This window comes from Hemitrygon akajei, chromosome 17 (assembly GCF_048418815.1).
Source record: "Hemitrygon akajei chromosome 17, sHemAka1.3, whole genome shotgun sequence".
NCBI classification, from domain to species: Eukaryota; Metazoa; Chordata; class Chondrichthyes; order Myliobatiformes; family Dasyatidae; genus Hemitrygon; species Hemitrygon akajei.
This window is the reverse complement of record NC_133140.1, coordinates 10135700-10160255: the sequence shown is the minus strand read 5'-3', so window position 1 is coordinate 10160255 and position 24556 is coordinate 10135700. Positions and strand designations below refer to the sequence as shown.

The 24556-nt window shown below is 46.2% G+C and overlaps 1 protein-coding gene across 2 annotated transcripts in view; it reads left to right on the top strand.

Moving 5' to 3' along the window:
• LOC140740469 (calretinin-like) overlaps positions 1-24556 on the top strand; it is a 455595-nt gene that overhangs the window by 248270 nt on the left and 182769 nt on the right. The gene's annotated exons all lie outside the window — the stretch shown is intronic.

The window sequence follows — 24556 nt, the reverse complement described above, 5'->3', positions numbered from 1 at the left end:
GGCTCGATGGTAACACAGAATCTTTATCCTACGTTCAGTGTAGACTGTGAGTGCTAGAGTTACGGCTCGATGGTAACACAGAATCTTTATCCTGCGTTCAGTGTAGACTGTGAGTGGTAGAGTTACGGCTCGATGGTCACACATAATCTTTATCCTGCGTTCAGTGTAGACTGTGAGTGGTAGAGTGACGGCTCGATGGTAACACAGAATCTTTATCCTGCGTTCAGTGTAGACTGTGAGTGGTAGAGTTACGGCTCGATGGTAACACATAATCTTTATCCTGCGTTCAGTGTAGACTGTGAGTGGTAGAGTTACGGCTCGATGGTCACACATAATCTTTATCCTGCGTTCAGTGTAGACTGTGAGTGGTAGAGTTACGGCTCGATGGTCACACAGAATCTTTATCCTGCGTTCAGTGTAGACTGTGAGTGGTAGAGTTACGGCTCGATGGTCACACAGAATCTTTATCCTGCGTTCAGTGTAGACTGTGAGTGGTAGAGTTACGGCTTGATGGTCACACAGAATCTTTATCCTGCGTTCAGTGTAGACTGTGAGTGGTAGAGTTACGGCTCGATGGTCACACATAATCTTTATCCTGCGTTCAGTGTAGACTGTGAGTGGTAGAGTGACGGCTCGATGGTAACACAGAATCTTTATCCTGCGTTCAGTGTAGACTGTGAGTGGTAGAGTTACGGCTCGATGGTAACACATAATCTTTATCCTGCGTTCAGTGTAGACTGTGAGTGGTAGAGTTACGGCTCGATGGTCACACATAATCTTTATCCTGCGTTCAGTGTAGACTGTGAGTGGTAGAGTTACGGCTCGATGGTCACACATAATCTTTATCCTGCGTTCAGTGTAGACTGTGAGTGGTAGAGTTACGGCTCGATGGTAACACAGAATCTTTATCCTGCGTTCAGTGTAGACTGTGAGTGGTAGAGTGATGGCTCGATGGTAACACAGAATCTTTATCCTGCGTTCAGTGTAGACTGTGAGTGGTAGAGTTACGGCTCGATGGTAACACAGAATCTTTATCCTGCGTTCAGTGTAGACTGTGAGTGGTAGAGTGATGGCTCGATGGTAACACAGAATCTTTATCCTGCGTTCAGTGTAGACTGTGAGTGGTAGAGTTACGGCTCGATGGTAACACAGAATCTTTATCCTGCGTTCAGTGTAGACTGTGAGTGGTAGAGTTACGGCTCGATGGTAACACAGAATCTTTATCCTGCGTTCACGGTAGACTGTGAGTGGTAGAGTGATGGCTCGATGGTAACACAGAATCTTTATCCTGCGTTCAGTGTAGACTGTGAGTGGTAGAGTTACGGCTCGATGGTAACACAGAATCTTTATCCTGCGTTCAGTGTAGACTGTGTGTGGTAGAGTGACGGCTCGATGGTAACACAGAATCTTTATCCTGCGTTCAGTGTAGACTGTGAGTGGTAGAGTGACGGCTCGATGGTAACACAGAATCTTTATCCTGCGTTCAGTGTAGACTGTGAGTGGTAGAGTGACGGCTCGATGGTAACACAGAATCTTTATCCTGCGTTCAGTGTAGACTGTGAGTGGTAGAGTGAAGGCTCGATGGTAACACAGAATCTTTATCCTGCGTTCAGTGTAGACTGTGAGTGCTAGAGTTACGGCTCGATGGTTACACAGAATCTTTATCCTGCGTTCAGTGTAGACTGTGAGTGGTAGAGTTACGGCTCGATGGTAACACAGAATCTTTATCCTGCGTTCAGTGTAGACTGTGAGTGGTAGAGTGACGGCTCGATGGTAACACAGAATCTTTATCCTGCGTTCAGTGTAGACTGTGAGTGGTAGAGTTACGGCTCGATGGTAACACAGAATCTTTATCCTGCTTTCAGTGTAGACTGTGAGTGGTAGAGTTACGGCTCGATGGTAACACAGAATCTTTATCCTGCGTTCAGTGTAGACTGTGAGTGGTAGAGTTACGGCTCGATGGTAACACAGAATCTTTATCCTGCGTTCACGGTAGACTGTGAGTGGTAGAGTGATGGCTCGATGGTAACACAGAATCTTTATCCTGCGTTCAGTGTAGACTGTGAGTGGTAGAGTTACGGCTCGATGGTAACACAGAATCTTTATCCTGCGTTCAGTGTAGACTGTGAGTGGTAGAGTGACGGCTCGATGGTAACACAGAATCTTTATCCTGCGTTCAGTGTAGACTGTGAGTGGTAGAGTGACGGCTCGATGGTAACACAGAATCTTTATCCTGCGTTCAGTGTAGACTGTGAGTGGTAGAGTGACGGCTCGATGGTAACACAGAATCTTTATCCTGCGTTCAGTGTAGACTGTGAGTGCTAGAGTTACGGCTCGATGGTAACACAGAATCTTTATCCTACGTTCAGTGTAGACTGTGAGTGCTAGAGTTACGGCTCGATGGTAACACAGAATCTTTATCCTGCGTTCAGTGTAGACTGTGAGTGGTAGAGTTACGGCTCGATGGTCACACAGAATCTTTATCCTGCGTTCAGTGTAGACTGTGAGTGGTAGAGTTACGGCTCGATGGTAACACAGAATCTTTATCCTGCTTTCAGTGTAGACTGTGAGTGGTAGAGTTACGGCTCGACGGTAACACAGAATCTTTATCCTGCGTTCCGTGTAGACTGTGAGTGGTAGAGTGACGGCTCGATGGTAACACAGAATCTTTATCCTGCGTGCAGTGTAGACTGTGAGTGGTAGAGTTACGGCTCGATGGTAACACAGAATCTTTATCCTGCTTTCAGTGTAGACTGTGAGTGGTAGAGTGACGGCTCGATGGTAACACAGAATCTTTATCCTGCGTTCAGTGTAGACTGTGAGTGGTAGAGTTACGGCTCGATTGTAACCAGATACTTTATCCTGCGTTCAGTGTAGACTGTGAGTGGTAGAGTGACGGCTCGATGGTCACACAGAATCTTTATCCTGCGTTCATTGTAGACTGTGAGTGGTAGAGTGACGGCTCGATGGTAACACAGGATCTTTATCCTGCGTTCAGTGTAGTCTGTGAGTGGTAGAGTTACGGCTCGATGGTCACACAGAATCTTTATCCTGCGTTCAGTGTAGACTGTGAGTGGTAGAGTTACGGCTCGATGGTAACACAGAATCTTTATCCTGCGTTCCGTGTAGACTGTGATTGGTAGAGTTGCGGCTCGATGGTAACACAGAATCTTTATCCTGCGTTCAGTGTAGACTGTGACTGGTAGAGTTACGGCTCGATGGTAACACAGAATCTTTATCCTACGTTCAGTGTAGACTGTGAGTGGTAGAGTGACGGCTCGATGGTAACACAGAATCTTTATCCTGCGTTCAGTGTAGACTGTGAGTGGTAGAGTTACGGCTCGATGGTAACACAGAATCTTTATCCTGCGTTCAGTGTAGACTGTGAGTGGTAGAGTTACGGCTCGATGGTAACACAGAATCTTTATCCTGCGTTCAGTGTAGACTGTGAGTGGTAGAGTTACGGCTCGATGGTAACACAGAATCTTTATCCTGCGTTCACGGTAGACTGTGAGTGGTAGAGTTACGGCTCGATGGTCACACATAATCTTTATCCTGCGTTCAGTGTAGACTGTGAGTGGTAGAGTTAGGGCTTGATGGTAACACAGAATCTTTATCCTGCGTTCAGTGTAGACTGTGAGTGGTAGAGTTACGGCTCGATGGTAACACAGAATCTTTATCCTGCGTTCAGTGTAGACTGTGAGTGGTAGAGTGACGGCTCGATGGTAACACAGAATCTTTATCCTGCGTTCAGTGTAGACTGTGAGTGCTAGAGTTACGGCTCGATGGTAACACAGAATCTTTATCCTACGTTCAGTGTAGACTGTGAGTGCTAGAGTGACGGCTCGATGGTAACACAGAATCTTTATCCTGCGTTCAGTGTAGACTGTGAGTGGTAGAGTGACGGCTCGATGGTAACACAGAATCTTTATCCTGCGTTCAGTGTAGACTGTGAGTGCTAGAGTGACGGCTCGATGGTAACACAGAATCTTTATCCTGCGTTCAGTGTAGACTGTGAGTGCTAGAGTTACGGCTCGATGGTAACACAGAATCTTTATCCTACGTTCAGTGTACACTGTGAGTGGTAGAGTGACGGCTCGATGTTAACACAGAATCTTTATCCTGCGTTCAGTTTAGACTGTGAGTGGTAGAGTGACGTCTCGATGGTAACTCAGAATCTTAATCCTGCGTTCAGTGTAGACTGTTTGTGGTAGAGTGACGGCTCGATGGTAACACATAATCTTTATCCTGTCTACGATATCGACTGTGAGATCGCGACTGTGACACAGAAACTTGTATCTTATCTTTGATGTAGACTGTGAGTGGTGGAGTGACGGCTCCATTGGAACCAGAAACTTTATCCTGTTTTGATATCAACTGTGAGATAGCGACTGTGACACAGAAACTTGTATCTTATCGTTGATGTAGACTGTGAGTGGTAGAGTGACGGCTCGATTGTAACCAGAAACTTTATCCTGCTTTCAATGTAGACTGTAAGTGGTAGAGTGACGGCTCGATGTTAACACAGAATCTTTATCCTGCGTTCAGTGTAGACTGTGAGTGGTAGAGTGACGGCTCGATGGTAACACAGAATCTTTATCCTACGTTCAGTGCAGACTGTGACTGGTAGAGTTACGGCTCGATGGTAACACAGAAACTTTATCCTGCGTTCAGTGTAGACTGTGAGTGGTAGAGTAACGGCTCGATGGTAACACAGTAACTTTGTCCTGTGACGGATATAGACTGTGAGTGTCAGAATGTGATCTCGATGGTAACACAGAAACTTTCTCCTGTGTTCAATATTGACTGTGAGTGGTAGAGTTACGGCTCGATGGTAGCACAGAATCTTTATCCTGCGTTCAATGTAGACTGTGAGTGGTAGAGTGACGGCTCGATGGTAACACAGAATCTTTATCCTGCGTTCAGTGTCGACGGTGAGTGGTAGAGTGACGGCTCGATGGTAACACAGAATCTTTATCCTGCGTTCAGTGTCGACTGTGAGTGGTAGAGTGACGGCTCGATGGTAACACAGAATCTTTATCCTGCGTTCAGTGTAGACTGTGACTGGTAGAGTTATGCCTCGATGGTAACACAGAATCTTTATCCTGCGTTCAGTGTACACTGTGAGTAGAAGAGTTACGGCTCGACGGTAACACAGAATCTTTATACTGCGTTCCGTGTAGACTGTGAGTGGTAGAGTGACGGCTCGATGGTAACACAGAATCTTTATCCTGCTTTCAGTGTAGACTATGAGTGGTAGAGTTACGGCTCAATGGTAACACAGAATCTTTATCCTGCGTTCAGTGTAGACTGTGAGTGGTAGAGTTACGGCTCGATGGTAACACAGAATCTTTATCCTGCGTTCAGTGTAGACTGTGAGTGGTAGATTTACGGCTCGATGGTAACACAGAATCTTTATCCTGCGTTCCGTGTGACTGTGAGTGGTAGAGTTACGGCTCGATGGTAACACAGAATCTTTATCCTGCGTTCAGTGTAGACTGTGAGTGGTAGAGTTACGGCTCGATGGTAACACAGAATCTTTATCCTGCGTTCAGTGTAGACTGTGAGTGGTAGAGTTACGGCTCGATGGTAACACAGAATCTTTATCCTGCGTTCAGTGTAGACTGTGAGTGGTAGAGTTACGGCTCGATGTTAACACAGAATCTTTATCCTGCGTTCACGGTAGACTGTGAGTGGTAGAGTGATGGCTCGATGGTAACACAGAATCTTAATCCTGCGTTCAGTGTAGACTGTGAGTGGTAGAGTGACGGCTCGATGGTAACACAGAATCTTTATCCTGCGTTCAGTGTAGACTGTGAGTGGTAGAGTTACGGCTCGATGGTCACACATAATCTTTATCCTGCGTTCAGTGTAGACTGTGAGTGGTAGAGTTACGGCTCGATGATCACACATAATCTTTATCCTGCGTTCAGTGTAGACTGTGAGTGGTAGAGTTACGGCTCGATGGTAACACAGAATCTTTATCCTGCGTTCAGTGTAGACTGTGAGTGGTAGAGTTACGGCTCGATGGTAACACAGAATCTTTATCCTGCGTTCAGTGTAGACTGTGAGTGGTAGAGTGACGGCTCGATGTTAACACAGAATCTTTATCCTGCGTTCAGTGTAGACTGTGAGTGGTAGAGTGACGTCTCGATGGTAACTCAGAATCTTAATCCTGCGTTCAGTGTAGACTGTTTGTGGTAGAGTGACGGCTCGATGGTAACACAGAATCTTTATCCTGTCTACGATATCGACTGTGAGATCGCGACTGTGACACAGAAACTTGTATCTTATCTTTGATGTAGACTGTGAGTGGTGGAGTGACGGCTCCATTGGAACCAGAAACTTTATCCTGTTTTGATATCAACTGTGAGATAGCGACTGTGACACAGAAACTTGTATCTTATCGTTGATGTAGACTGTGAGTGGTAGAGTGACGGCTCGATTGTAACCAGAAACTTTATCCTGCTTTCAATGTAGACTGTGAGTGGTAGAGTGATGGCTCGATGGTAACACAGAATCTTTATCCTGCGTTCAGTGTAGACTGTGAGTGGTAGAGTTACGGCTCGATGGTAACACAGAATCTTTATCCTGCGTTCAGTGTAGACTGTGAGTGGTAGAGTGACGGCTCGATGGTAACACAGAATCTTTATCCTGCGTTCACGGTAGACTGTGAGTGGTATAGTGACGGCTCGATGGTAACACAGAATCTTTATCCTGCGTTCAGTGTAGACTGTGAGTGGTAGAGTGACGGCTCGATGGTAACACAGAATCTTTATCCTGCGTTCAGTGTAGACTGTGAGTGCTAGAGCTACGGCTCGATGGTAACACAGAATCTTTATCCTACGTTCAGTGTAGACTGTGAGTGCTAGAGTTACGGCTCGATGGTAACACAGAATCTTTATCCTGCGTTCAGTGTAGACTGTGAGTGGTAGAGTTACGGCTCGATGGTCACACATAATCTTTATCCTGCGTTCAGTGTAGACTGTGAGTGGTAGAGTTACGGCTCGATGGTCACACATAATCTTTATCCTGCGTTCAGTGTAGACTGTGAGTGGTAGAGTTACGGCTCAATGGTCACACATAATCTTTATCCTGCGTTCAGTGTAGACTGTGAGTGGTAGAGTTACGGCTCGATGGTAACACAGAATCTTTATCCTGCGTTCAGTGTAGACTGTGAGTGGTAGAGTGATGGCTCGATGGTAACACAGAATCTTTATCCTGCGTTCAGTGTAGACTGTGAGTGGTAGAGTTACGGCTCGATGGTAACACAGAATCTTTATCCTGCGTTCAGTGTAGACTGTGAGTGGTAGAATGATGGCTCGATGGTAACACAGAAACTTTATCCTGCGTTCAGTGTAGACTGTGAGTGGTAGAGTTACGGCTCGATGGTAACACAGAATCTTTATCCTGCGTTCAGTGTAGACTGTGAGTGGTAGAGTTACGGCTCGATGGTAACACAGAATCTTTATCCTGCGTTCAGTGTAGACTGTGAGTGGTAGAGTTACGGCTCGATGGTAACACAGAATCTTTATCCTGCGTTCACGGTAGACTGTGAGTGGTAGAGTGATGGCTCGATGGTAACACAGAATCTTTATCCTGCGTTCAGTGTAGACTGTGAGTGGTAGAGTTACGGCTCGATGGTAACACAGAATCTTTATCCTGCGTTCAGTGTAGACTGTGTGTGGTAGAGTGACGGCTCGATGGTAACACAGAATCTTTATCCTGCGTTCAGTGTAGACTGTGAGTGGTAGAGTGACGGCTCGATGGTAACACAGAATCTTTATCCTGCGTTCAGTGTAGACTGTGAGTGGTAGAGTGACGGCTCGATGGTAACACAGAATCTTTATCCTGCGTTCAGTGTAGACTGTGAGTGGTAGAGTGAAGGCTCGATGGTAACACAGAATCTTTATCCTGCGTTCAGTGTAGACTGTGAGTGCTAGAGTTACGGCTCGATGGTTACACAGAATCTTTATCCTGCGTTCAGTGTAGACTGTGAGTGCTAGAGTGACGGCTCGATGGTAACACAGAATCTTTATCCTGCGTTCAGTGTAGACTGTGAGTGGTAGAGTGACGGCTCGATGTTAACACAGAATCTTTATCCTGCGTTCAGTGTAGACTGTGAGTGGTAGAGTGACGTCTCGATGGTAACTCAGAATCTTAATCCTGCGTTCCATGTAGACTGTTTGTGGTAGAGTGACGTCTCGATGGTAACACAGAATCTTTATCCTGTGTACGATATCGACTGTGAGATCGCGACTGTGACACAGAAACTTGTATCTTATCTTTGATGTAGACTGTGAGTGGTGGAGTGACGGCTCGATTGGAACCAGAAACTTTATCCTGTTTTGATATCAACTGTGAGATAGCGACTGTGACACAGAAACTTGTATCTTATCGTTGATGTAGACTGTGAGTGGTAGAGTGACGGCTCGATTGTAACCAGAAACTTTATCCTGCTTTCAATGTAGACTGTAAGTGGTAGAGTGACGGCTCGATGTTAACACAGAATCTTTATCCTGCGTTCAGTGTAGACTGTGAGTGGTAGAGTGATGGCTCGATGGTAACACAGAATCTTTATCCTGCGTTCAGTGTAGACTGTGAGTGGTAGAGTTACGGCTCGATGGTAACACAGAATCTTTATCCTGCGTTCAGTGTAGACTGTGAGTGGTAGAGTGAAGGCTCGATGGTAACACAGAATCTTTATCCTGCGTTCAGTGTAGACTGTGAGTGGTAGAGTTACGGCTCGATGGTAACACAGAATCTTTATCCTGCGTTCAGTGTAGACTGTGAGTGGTAGATTTACGGCTCGATGGTAACACAGAATCTTTATCCTGCGTTCCGTGTGACTGTGAGTGGTAGAGTTACGGCTCGATGGTCACACAGAATCTTTATCCTGCGTTCAGTGTAGACTGTGAGTGGTAGAGTTACGGCTCGATGGTAACACAGAATCTTTATCCTGCGTTCAGTGTAGACTGTGAGTGGTAGAGTTACGGCTCGATGGTAACACAGAATCTTTATCCTGCGTTCAGTGTAGACTGTGAGTGGTAGAGTTACGGCTCGATGGTAACACAGAATCTTTATCCTGCGTTCACGGTAGACTGTGAGTGGTAGAGTGATGGCTCGATGGTAACACAGAATCTTTATCCTGCGTTCAGTGTAGACTGTGAGTGGTAGAGTGACGGCTCGATGGTAACACAGAATCTTTATCCTGCGTTCAGTGTAGACTGTGAGTGGTAGAGTTACGGCTCGATGGTCACACATAATCTTTATCCTGCGTTCAGTGTAGACTGTGAGTGGTAGAGTTACGGCTCGATGATCACACATAATCTTTATCCTGCGTTCAGTGTAGACTGTGAGTGGTAGAGTTACGGCTCGATGGTAACACAGAATCTTTATCCTGCGTTCAGTGTAGACTGTGAGTGGTAGAGTTACGGCTCGATGGTAACACAGAATCTTTATCCTGCGTTCAGTGTAGACTGTGAGTGGTAGAGTGATGGCTCGATGGTAACACAGAATCTTTATCCTGCGTTCAGTGTAGACTGTGAGTGGTAGATTTACGGCTCGATGGTAACACAGAATCTTTATCCTGCGTTCAGTGTAGACTGTGAGTGGTAGAGTTACGGCTCGATGGTAACACAGAATCTTTATCCTGCGTTCAGTGTAGACTGTGAATGGTAGAGTTACGGCTCGATGGTAACACAGAATCTTTATCCTGCGTTCACGGTAGACTGTGAGTGGTAGACTGATGGCTCGATGGTAACACAGAATCTTTATCCTGCGTTCAGTGTAGACTGTGAGTGGTAGAGTTACGGCTCGATGGTAACACAGAATCTTTATCCTGCGTTCAGTGTAGACTGTGAGTGGTAGAGTGACGGCTCGATGGTAACACAGAATCTTTATCCTGCGTTCAGTGTAGACTGTGAGTGGTAGAGTGACGGCTCGATGGTAACACAGAATCTTTATCCTGCGTTCAGTGTAGACTGTGAGTGGTAGAGTGACGGCTCGATGGTAACACAGAATCTTTATCCTGCGTTCAGTGTAGACTGTGAGTGCTAGAGTTACGGCTCGATGGTAACACAGAATCTTTATCCTACGTTCAGTGTAGACTGTGAGTGCTAGAGTTACGGCTCGATGGTAACACAGAATCTTTATCCTGCGTTCAGTGTCGACTGTGAGTGGTAGAGTTACGGCTCGATGGTAACACAGAATCTTTATCCTGCGTTCAGTGTAGACTGTGAGTGGTAGAGTTACGGCTCGACGGTAACACAGAATCTTTATACTGCGTTCCGTGTAGACTGTGAGTGGTAGAGTGACGGCTCGATGGTAACACAGAATCTTTATCCTGCTTTCAGTGTAGACTATGAGTGGTAGAGTTAGGGCTCGATGGTAACACAGAATCTTTATCCTGCGTTCAGTGTAGACTGTGAGTGGTAGAGTTACAGCTCGATGGTAACACAGAATCTTTATCCTGCGTTCAGTGTAGACTGTGAGTGGTAGAGTTACGGCTCGATGGTAACACAGAATCTTTATCCTGCGTTCCGTGTGACTGTGAGTGGTAGAGTTACGGCTCGATGGTCACACAGAATCTTTATCCTGCGTTCATTGTAGACTGTGAGTGGTAGAGTTACGGCTCGATGGTAACACAGAATCTTTATCCTGCGTTCAGTGTAGACTGTGAGTGGTAGAGTTACGGCTCGATGGTAACACAGAATCTTTATCCTGCGTTCAGTGTAGACTGTGAGTGGTAGAGTTACGGCTCGATGGTAACACAGAATCTTTATCCTGCGTTCACGGTAGACTGTGAGTGGTAGAGTGATGGCTCGATGGTAACACAGAATCTTTATCCTGCGTTCAGTGTAGACTGTGAGTGGTAGAGTTACGGCTCGATGGTCACACATAATCTTTATCCTGCGTTCAGTGTAGACTGTGAGTGGTAGAGTTACGGCTCGATGGTCACACAGAATCTTTATCCTGCGTTCAGTGTAGACTGTGAGTGGTAGAGTTACGGCTCGATGGTAACACAGAATCTTTATCCTGCGTTCAGTGTAGACTGTGAGTGGTAGAGTGATGGCTCGATGGTAACACAGAATCTTTATCCTGCGTTCAGTGTAGACTGTGAGTGGTAGAGTTACGGCTCGATGGTAACACAGAATCTTTATCCTGCGTTCAGTGTAGACTGTGAGTGGTAGAGTTACGGCTCGATGGTAACACAGAATCTTTATCCTGCGTTCAGTGTAGACTGTGAATGGTAGAGTTACGGCTCGATGGTAACACAGAATCTTTATCCTGCGTTCACGGTAGACTGTGAGTGGTAGAGTGATGGCTCGATGGTAACACAGAATCTTTATCCTGCGTTCAGTGTAGACTGTGAGTGGTAGAGTTACGGCTCGATGGTAACACAGAATCTTTATCCTGCGTTCACGGTAGACTGTGAGTGGTAGAGTGATGGCTCGATGGTAACACAGAATCTTTATCCTGCGTTCAGTGTAGACTGTGAGTGGTAGAGTGACGGCTCGATGGTAACACAGAATCTTTATCCTGCGTTCAGTGTAGACTGTGAGTGGTAGAGTGACGGCTCGATGGTAACACAGAATCTTTATCCTGCGTTCAGTGTAGACTGTGAGTGGTAGAGTGAAGGCTCGATGGTAACACAGAATCTTTATCCTGCGTTCAGTGTGGACTGTGAGTGCTAGAGTTACGGCTCGATGGTTACACAGAATCTTTATCCTGCGTTCAGTGTAGACTGTGAGTGCTAGAGTGACGGCTCGATGGTAACACAGAATCTTTATCCTGCGTTCAGTGTAGACTGTGAGTGGTAGAGTGACGACTCGATGTTAACACAGAATCTTTATCCTGCGTTCAGTGTAGACTGTGAGTGGTAGAGTGACGTCTCGATGGTAACTCAGAATCTTAATCCTGCGTTCCATGTAGACTGTTTGTGGTAGAGTGACGTCTCGATGGTAACACAGAATCTTTATCCTGTGTACGATATCGACTGTGAGATCGCGACTGTGACACAGAAACTTGTATCTTATCTTTGATGTAGACTGTGAGTGGTGGAGTGACGGCTCGATTGGAACCAGAAACTTTATCCTGTTTTGATATCAACTGTGAGATAGCGACTGTGACACAGAAACTTGTATCTTATCGTTGATGTAGACTGTGAGTGGTAGAGTGACGGCTCGATTGTAACCAGAAACTTTATCCTGCTTTCAATGTAGACTGTAAGTGGTAGAGTGACGGCTCGATGTTAACACAGAATCTTTATCCTGCGTTCAGTGTAGACTGTGAGTGGTAGAGTGACGGCTCGATGGTAACACAGAATCTTTATCCTACGTTCAGTGCAGACTGTGACTGGTAGAGTTACGGCTCGATGGTAACACAGAAACTTTATCCTGCGTTCAGTGTAGACTGTGAGTGGTAGAGTTACGGCTCGATGATCACACATAATCTTTATCCTGCGTTCAGTGTAGACTGTGAGTGGTAGAGTTACGGCTCGATGGTAACACAGAATCTTTATCCTGCGTTCAGTGTAGACTGTGAGTGGTAGAGTTACGGCTCGATGGTAACACAGAATCTTTATCCTGCGTTCAGTGTAGACTGTGAGTGGTAGAGTGATGGCTCGATGGTAACACAGAATCTTTATCCTGCGTTCAGTGTAGACTGTGAGTGGTAGATTTACGGCTCGATGGTAACACAGAATCTTTATCCTGCGTTCAGTGTAGACTGTGAGTGGTAGAGTTACGGCTCGATGGTAACACAGAATCTTTATCCTGCGTTCAGTGTAGACTGTGAATGGTAGAGTTACGGCTCGATGGTAACACAGAATCTTTATCCTGCGTTCACGGTAGACTGTGAGTGGTAGACTGATGGCTCGATGGTAACACAGAATCTTTATCCTGCGTTCAGTGTAGACTGTGAGTGGTAGAGTTACGGCTCGATGGTAACACAGAATCTTTATCCTGCGTTCAGTGTAGACTGTGAGTGGTAGAGTGACGGCTCGATGGTAACACAGAATCTTTATCCTGCGTTCAGTGTAGACTGTGAGTGGTAGAGTGACGGCTCGATGGTAACACAGAATCTTTATCCTGCGTTCAGTGTAGACTGTGAGTGGTAGAGTGACGGCTCGATGGTAACACAGAATCTTTATCCTGCGTTCAGTGTAGACTGTGAGTGCTAGAGTTACGGCTCGATGGTAACACAGAATCTTTATCCTACGTTCAGTGTAGACTGTGAGTGCTAGAGTTACGGCTCGATGGTAACACAGAATCTTTATCCTGCGTTCAGTGTCGACTGTGAGTGGTAGAGTTACGGCTCGATGGTAACACAGAATCTTTATCCTGCGTTCAGTGTAGACTGTGAGTGGTAGAGTTACGGCTCGACGGTAACACAGAATCTTTATACTGCGTTCCGTGTAGACTGTGAGTGGTAGAGTGACGGCTCGATGGTAACACAGAATCTTTATCCTGCTTTCAGTGTAGACTATGAGTGGTAGAGTTAGGGCTCGATGGTAACACAGAATCTTTATCCTGCGTTCAGTGTAGACTGTGAGTGGTAGAGTTACAGCTCGATGGTAACACAGAATCTTTATCCTGCGTTCAGTGTAGACTGTGAGTGGTAGAGTTACGGCTCGATGGTAACACAGAATCTTTATCCTGCGTTCCGTGTGACTGTGAGTGGTAGAGTTACGGCTCGATGGTCACACAGAATCTTTATCCTGCGTTCATTGTAGACTGTGAGTGGTAGAGTTACGGCTCGATGGTAACACAGAATCTTTATCCTGCGTTCAGTGTAGACTGTGAGTGGTAGAGTTACGGCTCGATGGTAACACAGAATCTTTATCCTGCGTTCAGTGTAGACTGTGAGTGGTAGAGTTACGGCTCGATGGTAACACAGAATCTTTATCCTGCGTTCACGGTAGACTGTGAGTGGTAGAGTGATGGCTCGATGGTAACACAGAATCTTTATCCTGCGTTCAGTGTAGACTGTGAGTGGTAGAGTTACGGCTCGATGGTCACACATAATCTTTATCCTGCGTTCAGTGTAGACTGTGAGTGGTAGAGTTACGGCTCGATGGTCACACAGAATCTTTATCCTGCGTTCAGTGTAGACTGTGAGTGGTAGAGTTACGGCTCGATGGTAACACAGAATCTTTATCCTGCGTTCAGTGTAGACTGTGAGTGGTAGAGTGATGGCTCGATGGTAACACAGAATCTTTATCCTGCGTTCAGTGTAGACTGTGAGTGGTAGAGTTACGGCTCGATGGTAACACAGAATCTTTATCCTGCGTTCAGTGTAGACTGTGAGTGGTAGAGTTACGGCTCGATGGTAACACAGAATCTTTATCCTGCGTTCAGTGTAGACTGTGAATGGTAGAGTTACGGCTCGATGGTAACACAGAATCTTTATCCTGCGTTCACGGTAGACTGTGAGTGGTAGAGTGATGGCTCGATGGTAACACAGAATCTTTATCCTGCGTTCAGTGTAGACTGTGAGTGGTAGAGTTACGGCTCGATGGTAACACAGAATCTTTATCCTGCGTTCACGGTAGACTGTGAGTGGTAGAGTGATGGCTCGATGGTAACACAGAATCTTTATCCTGCGTTCAGTGTAGACTGTGAGTGGTAGAGTGACGGCTCGATGGTAACACAGAATCTTTATCCTGCGTTCAGTGTAGACTGTGAGTGGTAGAGTGAAGGCTCGATGGTAACACAGAATCTTTATCCTGCGTTCAGTGTGGACTGTGAGTGCTAGAGTTACGGCTCGATGGTTACACAGAATCTTTATCCTGCGTTCAGTGTAGACTGTGAGTGCTAGAGTGACGGCTCGATGGTAACACAGAATCTTTATCCTGCGTTCAGTGTAGACTGTGAGTGGTAGAGTGACGACTCGATGTTAACACAGAATCTTTATCCTGCGTTCAGTGTAGACTGTGAGTGGTAGAGTGACGTCTCGATGGTAACTCAGAATCTTAATCCTGCGTTCCATGTAGACTGTTTGTGGTAGAGTGACGTCTCGATGGTAACACAGAATCTTTATCCTGTGTACGATATCGACTGTGAGATCGCGACTGTGACACAGAAACTTGTATCTTATCTTTGATGTAGACTGTGAGTGGTGGAGTGACGGCTCGATTGGAACCAGAAACTTTATCCTGTTTTGATATCAACTGTGAGATAGCGACTGTGACACAGAAACTTGTATCTTATCGTTGATGTAGACTGTGAGTGGTAGAGTGACGGCTCGATTGTAACCAGAAACTTTATCCTGCTTTCAATGTAGACTGTAAGTGGTAGAGTGACGGCTCGATGTTAACACAGAATCTTTATCCTGCGTTCAGTGTAGACTGTGAGTGGTAGAGTGACGGCTCGATGGTAACACAGAATCTTTATCCTACGTTCAGTGCAGACTGTGACTGGTAGAGTTACGGCTCGATGGTAACACAGAAACTTTATCCTGCGTTCAGTGTAGACTGTGAGTGGTAGAGTAACGGCTCGATGGTAACACAGTAACTTTGTCCTGTGACGGATATAGACTGTGAGTGTCAGAATGTGATCTCGATGGTAACACAGAAACTTTCTCCTGTGTTCAATATTGACTGTGAGTGGTAGAGTTACGGCTCGATGGTAGCACAGAATCTTTATCCTGCGTTCAATGTAGACTGTGAGTGGTAGAGTGACGGCTCGATGGTAACACAGAATCTTTATCCTGCGTTCAGTGTCGACGGTGAGTGGTAGAGTGACGGCTCGATGGTAACACAGAATCTTTATCCTGCGTTCAGTGTCGACTGTGAGTGGTAGAGTGACGGCTCGATGGTAACACAGAATCTTTATCCTGCGTTCAGTGTAGACTGTGACTGGTAGAGTTATGCCTCGATGGTAACACAGAATCTTTATCCTGCGTTCAGTGTACACTGTGAGTAGTAGAGTTACGGCTCGACGGTAACACAGAATCTTTATACTGCGTTCCGTGTAGACTGTGAGTGGTAGAGTGACGGCTCGATGGTAACACAGAATCTTTATCCTGCTTTCAGTGTAGACTGTGAGTGGTAGAGTTACGGCTCGATGGTAACACAGAATCTTTATCCTGCGTTCAGTGTAGACTGTGAGTGGTAGAGTTACGGCTCGATGGTAACACAGAATCTTTATCCTGCGTTCAGTGTAGACTGTGAGTGGTAGAGTTACGGCTCGATGGTAACACAGAATCTTTATCCTGCGTTCCGTGTGCCTGTGAGTGGTAGAGTTACGGCTCGATGGTCACACAGAATCTTTATCCTGCGTTCAGTGTAGACTGTGAGTGGTAGAGTTACGGCTCGATGGTCACACAGAATCTTTATCCTGCGTTCAGTGTAGACTGTGACTGGTAGAGTTATGCCTCGATGGTAACACAGAATCTTTATCCTGCGTTCAGTGTACACTGTGAGTAGTAGAGTTACGGCTCGACGGTAACACAGAATCTTTATACTGCGTTCCGTGTAGACTGTGAGTGGTAGAGTGACGGCTCGATGGTAACACAGAATCTTTATCCTGCTTTCAGTGTAGACTATGAGTGGTAGAGTTACGGCTCGATGGTAACACAGAATCTTTATCCTGCGTTCAGTGTAGACTGTGAGTGGTAGAGTTACAGCTCGATGGTAACACAGAATCTTTATCCTGCGTTCAGTGTAGACTGTGAGTGGTAGAGTTACGGCTCGATGGTAACACAGAATCTTTATCCTGCGTTCCGTGTGACTGTGAGTGGTAGAGTTACGGCTCGATGGTCACACAGAATCTTTATCCTGCGTTCATTGTAGACTGTGAGTGGTAGAGTTACGGCTCGATGGTAACACAGAATCTTTATCCTGCGTTCAGTGTAGACTGTGAGTGGTAGAGTTACGGCTCGATGGTAACACAGAATCTTTATCCTGCGTTCAGTGTAGACTGTGAGTGGTAGAGTTACGGCTCGATGGTAACACAGAATCTTTATCCTGCGTTCACGGTAGACTGTGAGTGGTAGAGTGATGGCTCGATGGTAACACAGAATCTTTATCCTGCGTTCAGTGTAGACTGTGAGTGGTAGAGTTACGGCTCGATGGTCACACATAATCTTTATCCTGCGTTCAGTGTAGACTGTGAGTGGTAGAGTTACGGCTCGATGGTCACACAGAATCTTTATCCTGCGTTCAGTGTAGACTGTGAGTGGTAGAGTTACGGCTCGATGGTAACACAGAATCTTTATCCTGCGTTCAGTGTAGACTGTGAGTGGTAGAGTGATGGCTCGATGGTAACACAGAATCTTTATCCTGCGTTCAGTGTAGACTGTGAGTGGTAGAGTTACGGCTCGATGGTAACACAGAATCTTTATCCTGCGTTCAGTGTAGACTGTGAGTGGTAGAGTTACGGCTCGATGGTAACACAGAATCTTTATCCTGCGTTCAGTGTAGACTGTGAATGGTAGAGTTACGGCTCGATGGTAACACAGAATCTTTATCCTGCGTTCACGGTAGACTGTGAGTGGTAGAGTGATGGCTCGATGGTAACACAGAATCTTTATCCTGCGTTCAGTGTAGACTGTGAGTGGTAGAGTTACGGCTCGATGGTAACACAGAATCTTTATCCTGCGTTCAGTGTAGACTGTGAGTGGTAGAGTGACGGCTCGATGGTAACACAGAATCTTTATCCTGCGTTCAGTGTAGACTGTGAGTGGTAGAGTGACGGCTCGATGGTAACACAGAATCTTTATCCTGCGTTCAGTGTAGACTGTGAGTGGTAGAGTGACGGCTCGATGGTAACACAGAATCTTTATCCTGCGTTCAGTGTAGACTGTGAGTGCTAGAGCTACGGCTCGATGGTAACACAGAATCTTTATCCTACGTTCAGTGTAGACTGTGAGTGCTAGAGTTACTGCTCGATGGTAACACAGAATCTTTATCCTGCGTTCATTGTAGACTGTGAGTGGTAGAGTTACGGCTTGATGGTCACACAGAATCTTTATCCTGCGTTCATTATAGACTGTGAGTGGTAGAGTTACGGCTCGATGGTCACACATAATCTTTATCCTGCGTTCAGTGTAGACTGTGAGTGGTAGAGTTACGGCTCGATGGTCACACATAATCTTTATCCTGCGTTCAGTGTAGACTGTGAGTGGTAGAGTTACGGCTCGATGGTCACACATAATCTTTATCCTGCGTTCAGTGTAGACTGTGAGTTGTAGAGTTACGGCTCGATGGTAACACAGAATCTTTATCCTGCGTTCAGTGTAGACTGTGAGTGGTAGAGTGATGGCTCGATGGTAACACAGAATCTTTATCCTGCGTTCAGTGTAGACTGTGAGTGGTAGAGTTACGGCTCGATGGTAACACAGAATCTTTATCCTGCGTTCAGTGTAGACTGTGAGTGGTAGAGTGATGGCTCGATGGTAACACAGAATCTTTATCCTGCGTTCAGTGTAGACTGTGAGTGGTAGAGTTACGGCTCGATGGTAACACAGAATCTTTATCCTGCGTTCAGTGTAGACTGTGAGTGGTAGAGTTACGGCTCGATGGTAACACAGAATCTTTATCCTGCGTTCAGTGTAGACTGTGAGTGGTAGAGTTACGGCTCGATGGTAACACAGAATCTTTATCCTGCGTTCACGGTAGACTGTGAGTGGTAGAGTGATGGCTCGATGGTAACACAGAATCTTTATCCTGCGTTCAGTGTAGACTGTGAGTGGTAGAGTGACGGCTCGATGGTAACACAGAATCTTTATCCTGCGTTCAGTGTAGACTGTGAGTGGTAGAGTGACGGCTCGATGGTAACACAGAATCTTTATCCTGCGTTCAGTGTAGACTGTGAGTGGTAGAGTGAAGGCTCGATGGTAACACAGAATCTTTATCCTGCGTTCAGTGTGGACTGTGAGTGCTAGAGTTACGGCTCGATGGTTACACAGAATCTTTATCCTGCGTTCAGTGTAGACTGTGAGTGCTAGAGTGACGGCTCGATGGTAACACAGAATCTTTATCCTGCGTTCAGTGTAGACTGTGAGTGGTAGAGTGACGTCTCGATGGTAACTCAGAATCTTAATCCTGCGTTCCATGTAGACTGTTTGTGGTAGAGTGACGTCTCGATGGTAACACAGAATCTTTATCCTGTGTACGATATCGACTGTGAGATCGCGACTGTGACACAGAAACTTGTATCTTATCTTTGATGTAGACTGTGAGTGGTGGAGTGACGGCTCGATTGGAACCAGAAACTTTATCCTGTTTTGATATCAACTGTGAGATAGCGACTGTGACACAGAAACTTGTATCTTATCGTTGATGTAGACTGTGAGTGGTAGAGTGACGGCTCGATTGTAACCAGAAACTTTATCCTGCTTTCAATGTAGACTGTAAGTGGTAGAGTGACGGCTCGATGTTAACACAGAATCTTTATCCTGCGTTCAGTGTAGACTGTGAGTGGTAGAGTGACGGCTCGATGGTAACACAGAATCTTTATCCTACGTTCAGTGCAGACTGTGACTGGTAGAGTTACGGCTCGATGGTAACACAGAAACTTTATCCTGCGTTCAGTGTAGACTGTGAGTGGTAGAGTAACGGCTCGATGGTAACACAGTAACTTTGTCCTGTGACGGATATAGACTGTGAGTGTCAGAATGTGATCTCGATGGTAACACAGAAACTTTCTCCTGTGTTCAATATTGACTGTGAGTGGTAGAGTTACGGCTCGATGGTAGCACAGAATCTTTATCCTGCGTTCAATGTAGACTGTGAGTGGTAGAGTGACGGCTCGATGGTAACACAGAATCTTTATCCTGCGTTCAGTGTCGACGGTGAGTGGTAGAGTGACGGCTCGATGGTAACACAGAATCTTTATCCTGCGTTCAGTGTCGACTGTGAGTGGTAGAGTGACGGCTCGATGGTAACACAGAATCTTTATCCTGCGTTCAGTGTAGACTGTGACTGGTAGAGTTATGCCTCGATGGTAACACAGAATCTTTATCCTGCGTTCAGTGTACACTGTGAGTAGTAGAGTTACGGCTCGACGGTAACACAGAATCTTTATACTGCGTTCCGTGTAGACTGTGAGTGGTAGAGTGACGGCTCGATGGTAACACAGAATCTTTATCCTGCTTTCAGTGTAGACTGTGAGTGGTAGAGTTACGGCTCGATGGTAACACAGAATCTTTATCCTGCGTTCAGTGTAGATTGTGAGTGGTAGAGTTACGGCTCGATGGTAACACAGAATCTTTATCCTGCGTTCAGTGTAGACTGTGAGTGGTAGAGTTACGGCTCGATGGTAACACAGAATCTTTATCCTGCGTTCCGTGTGCCTGTGAGTGGTAGAGTTACGGCTCGATGGTCACACAGAATCTTTATCCTGCGTTCAGTGTAGACTGTGAGTGGTAGAGTTACGGCTCGATGGTAACACAGAATCTTTATCCTGCGTTCAGTGTAGACTGTGAGTGGTAGAGTGATGGCTCGATGGTAACACAGAATCTTTATCCTGCGTTCAGTGTAGACTGTGAGTGGTAGAGTTACGGCTCGATGGTAACACAGAATCTTTATCCTGCGTTCAGTGTAGACTGTGAGTGGTAGAGTTACGGCTCGATGGTAACACAGAATCTTTATCCTGCGTTCAGTGTAGACTGTGAGTGGTAGAGTTACGGCTCGATGGTAACACAGAATCTTTATCCTGCGTTCACGGTAGACTGTGAGTGGTAGAGTGATGTCTCGATGGTAACACAGAATCTTTATCCTGCGTTCAGTGTAGACTGTGAGTGGTAGAGTTACGGCTCGATGGTAACACAGAATCTTTATCCTGCGTTCAGTGTAGACTGTGAGTGGTAGAGTTACGGCTCGATGGTCACACATAATCTTTATCCTGCGTTCAGTGTAGACTGTGACTGGTAGAGTTACGGCTCGATGGTAACACAGAATCTTTATCCTGCGTTCAGTGTAGACTGTGAGTGGTAGAGTTACGGCTCGATGGTCACACAGAATCTTTATCCTGCGTTCAGTGTAGACTGTGACTGGTAGAGTTACGGCTCGATGGTAACACAGAATCTTTATCCTGCGTTCAGTGTAGACTGTGAGTGGTAGAGTTACGGCTCGATGGTCACACAGAATCTTTATCCTGCGTTCAGTGTAGACTGTGAGTGGTAGAGTGACGGCTCGATGGTAACACAGAATCGTTATCCTGTGTTCAGTGTAGACTGTGAGTGGTAGAGTTACGGCTCGATGGTAACACAGAATCTTTATCCTGCGTTCAGTGTAGACTGTGAGTGGTAGAGTTACGGCTCGATGGTCACACAGAATCTTTATCCTGCGTTCAGTGTAGACTGTGAGTGGTAGAGTTACGGCTCGATGGTAACACAGAACCTTTATCCTGCGTTCAGTGTAGACTGTGAGTGGTAGAGTTACGGCTCGATGGTAACACAGAATCTTTATCCTGCGTTCAGTGTAGACTGTGAGTGGTAGAGTGACGGCTCGATGGTAACACAGAATCTTTATCCTGCGTTCAGTGTAGACTGTGAGTGGTAGAGTGACGGCTCGATGGTAACACAGAATCTTTATCCTGCGTTCCGTGTAGACTGTGAGTGGTAGAGTGACGGCTCGATGGTAACACAGAATCTTTATCCTGCGTTCAGTGTAGACTGTGAGTTGTAGAGTTACGGCTCGATGGTCACACAGAATCTTTATCCTGCGTTCAGTGTAGACTGTGAGTGGTAGAGTGACGGCTCGATGGTAACACAGAATCTTTATCCTGCGTTCAGTGTAGACTGTGAGTGGTAGAGTGACGGCTCGATGGTAACACAGAATCTTTATCCTGCGTTCCGTGTAGACTGTGAGTGGTAGAGTGACGGCTCGATGGTAACACAGAATCTTTATCCTGCGTTCAGTGTAGACTGTGAGTGGTAGAGTTACGGCTCGATGGTCACACAGAATCTTTATCCTGCGTTCAGTGTAGACTGTGAGTGGTAGAGTTACGGCTCGATGGTAACACAGAATCTTTATCCTGCGTTCAGTGTAGACTGTGAGTGGTAGAGTTACGGCTCGACGGTAACACAGAATCTTTATCCTGCGTTCAGTGTAGACTGTGAGTGGTAGAGTGACGGCTCGATGGTAACACAGAATCTTTATCCTGCGTTCAGTGTAGACTGTGAGTGGTAGAGTTACGGCTCGATGGTCACACAGAATCTTTATCCTGCGTTCAGTGTAGACTGTGACTGGTAGAGTTACGGCTCGATGGTAACACAGAATCTTTATCCTGCGTTCAGTGTAGACTGTGAGTGGTAGAGTTACGGCTCGATGGTCACACAGAATCTTTATCCTGCGTTCAGTGTAGACTGTGAGTGGTAGAGTGACGGCTCGATGGTAACACAGAATCGTTATCCTGTGTTCAGTGTAGACTGTGAGTGGTAGAGTGACGGCTCGATGGTAACACAGAATCTTTATCCTGCGTTCAGTGTAGACTGTGAGTGGTAGAGTGACGGCTCGATGGTAACACAGAATCGTTATCCTGTGTTCAGTGTAGACTGTGAGTCGTAGAGTGACGGCTCGATGGTAACACAGAATGTTTATCCTGCGTTCAGTGTAGACTGTGAGTGGTAGAGTTACGGCTCGATGGTAACACAGAATCTTTATCCTGCGTTCAGTGTAGACTGTGAGTGGTAGAGTGACGGCTCGATGGTAACACAGAATCTTTATCCTGCGTTCAGTGTAGACTGTGAGTGGTAGAGTGACGGCTCGATGGTAACACAGAATCTTTATACCTGCGTTCAGTGTAGACTGTGACTGGTAGACTTACGGCTCGATGGTAACACAGATCCTTTATCCTGCGTTCAGTGTAGACTGTGAGTGGTAGAGTGACGGCTCGATGGTAACACAGAATCTTTATCCTGCGTTCAGTGTAGACTGTGACTGGTAGAGTTACGGCTCGATGGTAACACAGAACCTTTATCCTGCGTTCAGTGTAGACTGTGAGTGGTAGAGTGACGGCTCGATGGTAACACAGAATCTTTATCCTGCGTTCAGTGTAGACTGTGACTGGTAGAGTTACGGCTCGATGGTAACACAGAATCTTTATCCTGCGTTCAGTGTAGACTGTGAGTGGTAGAGTTACGGCTCGATGGTAACACAGAATCTTTATCCTGCGTTCAGTGTAGACTGTGAGTGGTAGAGTGATGGCTCGATGGTAACACAGTATCTTTATCCTGCGTTCAGTGTAGACTGTGAGTGGTAGAGTTACGGCTCGACGGTAACACAGAATCTTTATCCTGCGTTCAGTGTAGACTGTGAGTGGTAGAGTGACGGCTCGATGGTAACACAGAATCTTTATCCTGCGTTCAGTGTAGACTGTGAGTGGTAGAGTTACGGCTCGATGGTCACACAGAATCTTTATCCTGCGTTCAGTGTAGACTGTGACTGGTAGAGTTACGGCTCGATGGTAACACAGAATCTTTATCCTGCGTTCAGTGTAGACTGTGAGTGGTAGAGTTACGGCTCGATGGTCACACAGAATCTTTATCCTGCGTTCAGTGTAGACTGTGAGTGGTAGAGTGACGGCTCGATGGTAACACAGAATCGTTATCCTGTGTTCAGTGTAGACTGTGAGTGGTAGAGTGACGGCTCGATGGTAACACAGAATCTTTATCCTGCGTTCAGTGTAGACTGTGAGTGGTAGAGTGACGGCTCGATGGTAACACAGAATCGTTATCCTGTGTTCAGTGTAGACTGTGAGTCGTAGAGTGACGGCTCGATGGTAACACAGAATGTTTATCCTGCGTTCAGTGTAGACTGTGAGTGGTAGAGTTACGGCTCGATGGTAACACAGAATCTTTATCCTGCGTTCAGTGTAGACTGTGAGTGGTAGAGTGACGGCTCGATGGTAACACAGAATCTTTATCCTGCGTTCAGTGTAGACTGTGAGTGGTAGAGTGACGGCTCGATGGTAACACAGAATCTTTATACCTGCGTTCAGTGTAGACTGTGACTGGTAGACTTACGGCTCGATGGTAACACAGAACCTTTATCCTGCGTTCAGTGTAGACTGTGAGTGGTAGAGTGACGGCTCGATGGTAACACAGAATCTTTATCCTGCGTTCAGTGTAGACTGTGACTGGTAGAGTTACGGCTCGATGGTAACACAGAACCTTTATCCTGCGTTCAGTGTAGACTGTGAGTGGTAGAGTGACGGCTCGATGGTAACACAGAATCTTTATCCTGCGTTCAGTGTAGACTGTGACTGGTAGAGTTACGGCTCGATGGTAACACAGAATCTTTATCCTGCGTTCAGTGTAGACTGTGACTGGTAGAGTTACGGCTCGATGGTCACACAGAATCTTTATCCTGCGTTCAGTGTAGACTGTGAGTGGTAGAGTTACGGCTCGATGGTAACACAGAATCTTTATCCTGCGTTCAGTGTAGACTGTGAGTGGTAGAGTGATGGCTCGATGGTAACACAGAATCTTTATCCTGCGTTCAGTGTAGACTGTGAGTGGTAGAGTTACGGCTCGATGGTAACACAGAATCTTTATCCTGCGTTCAGTGTAGACTGTGAGTGGTAGAGTTACGGCTCGATGGTAACAC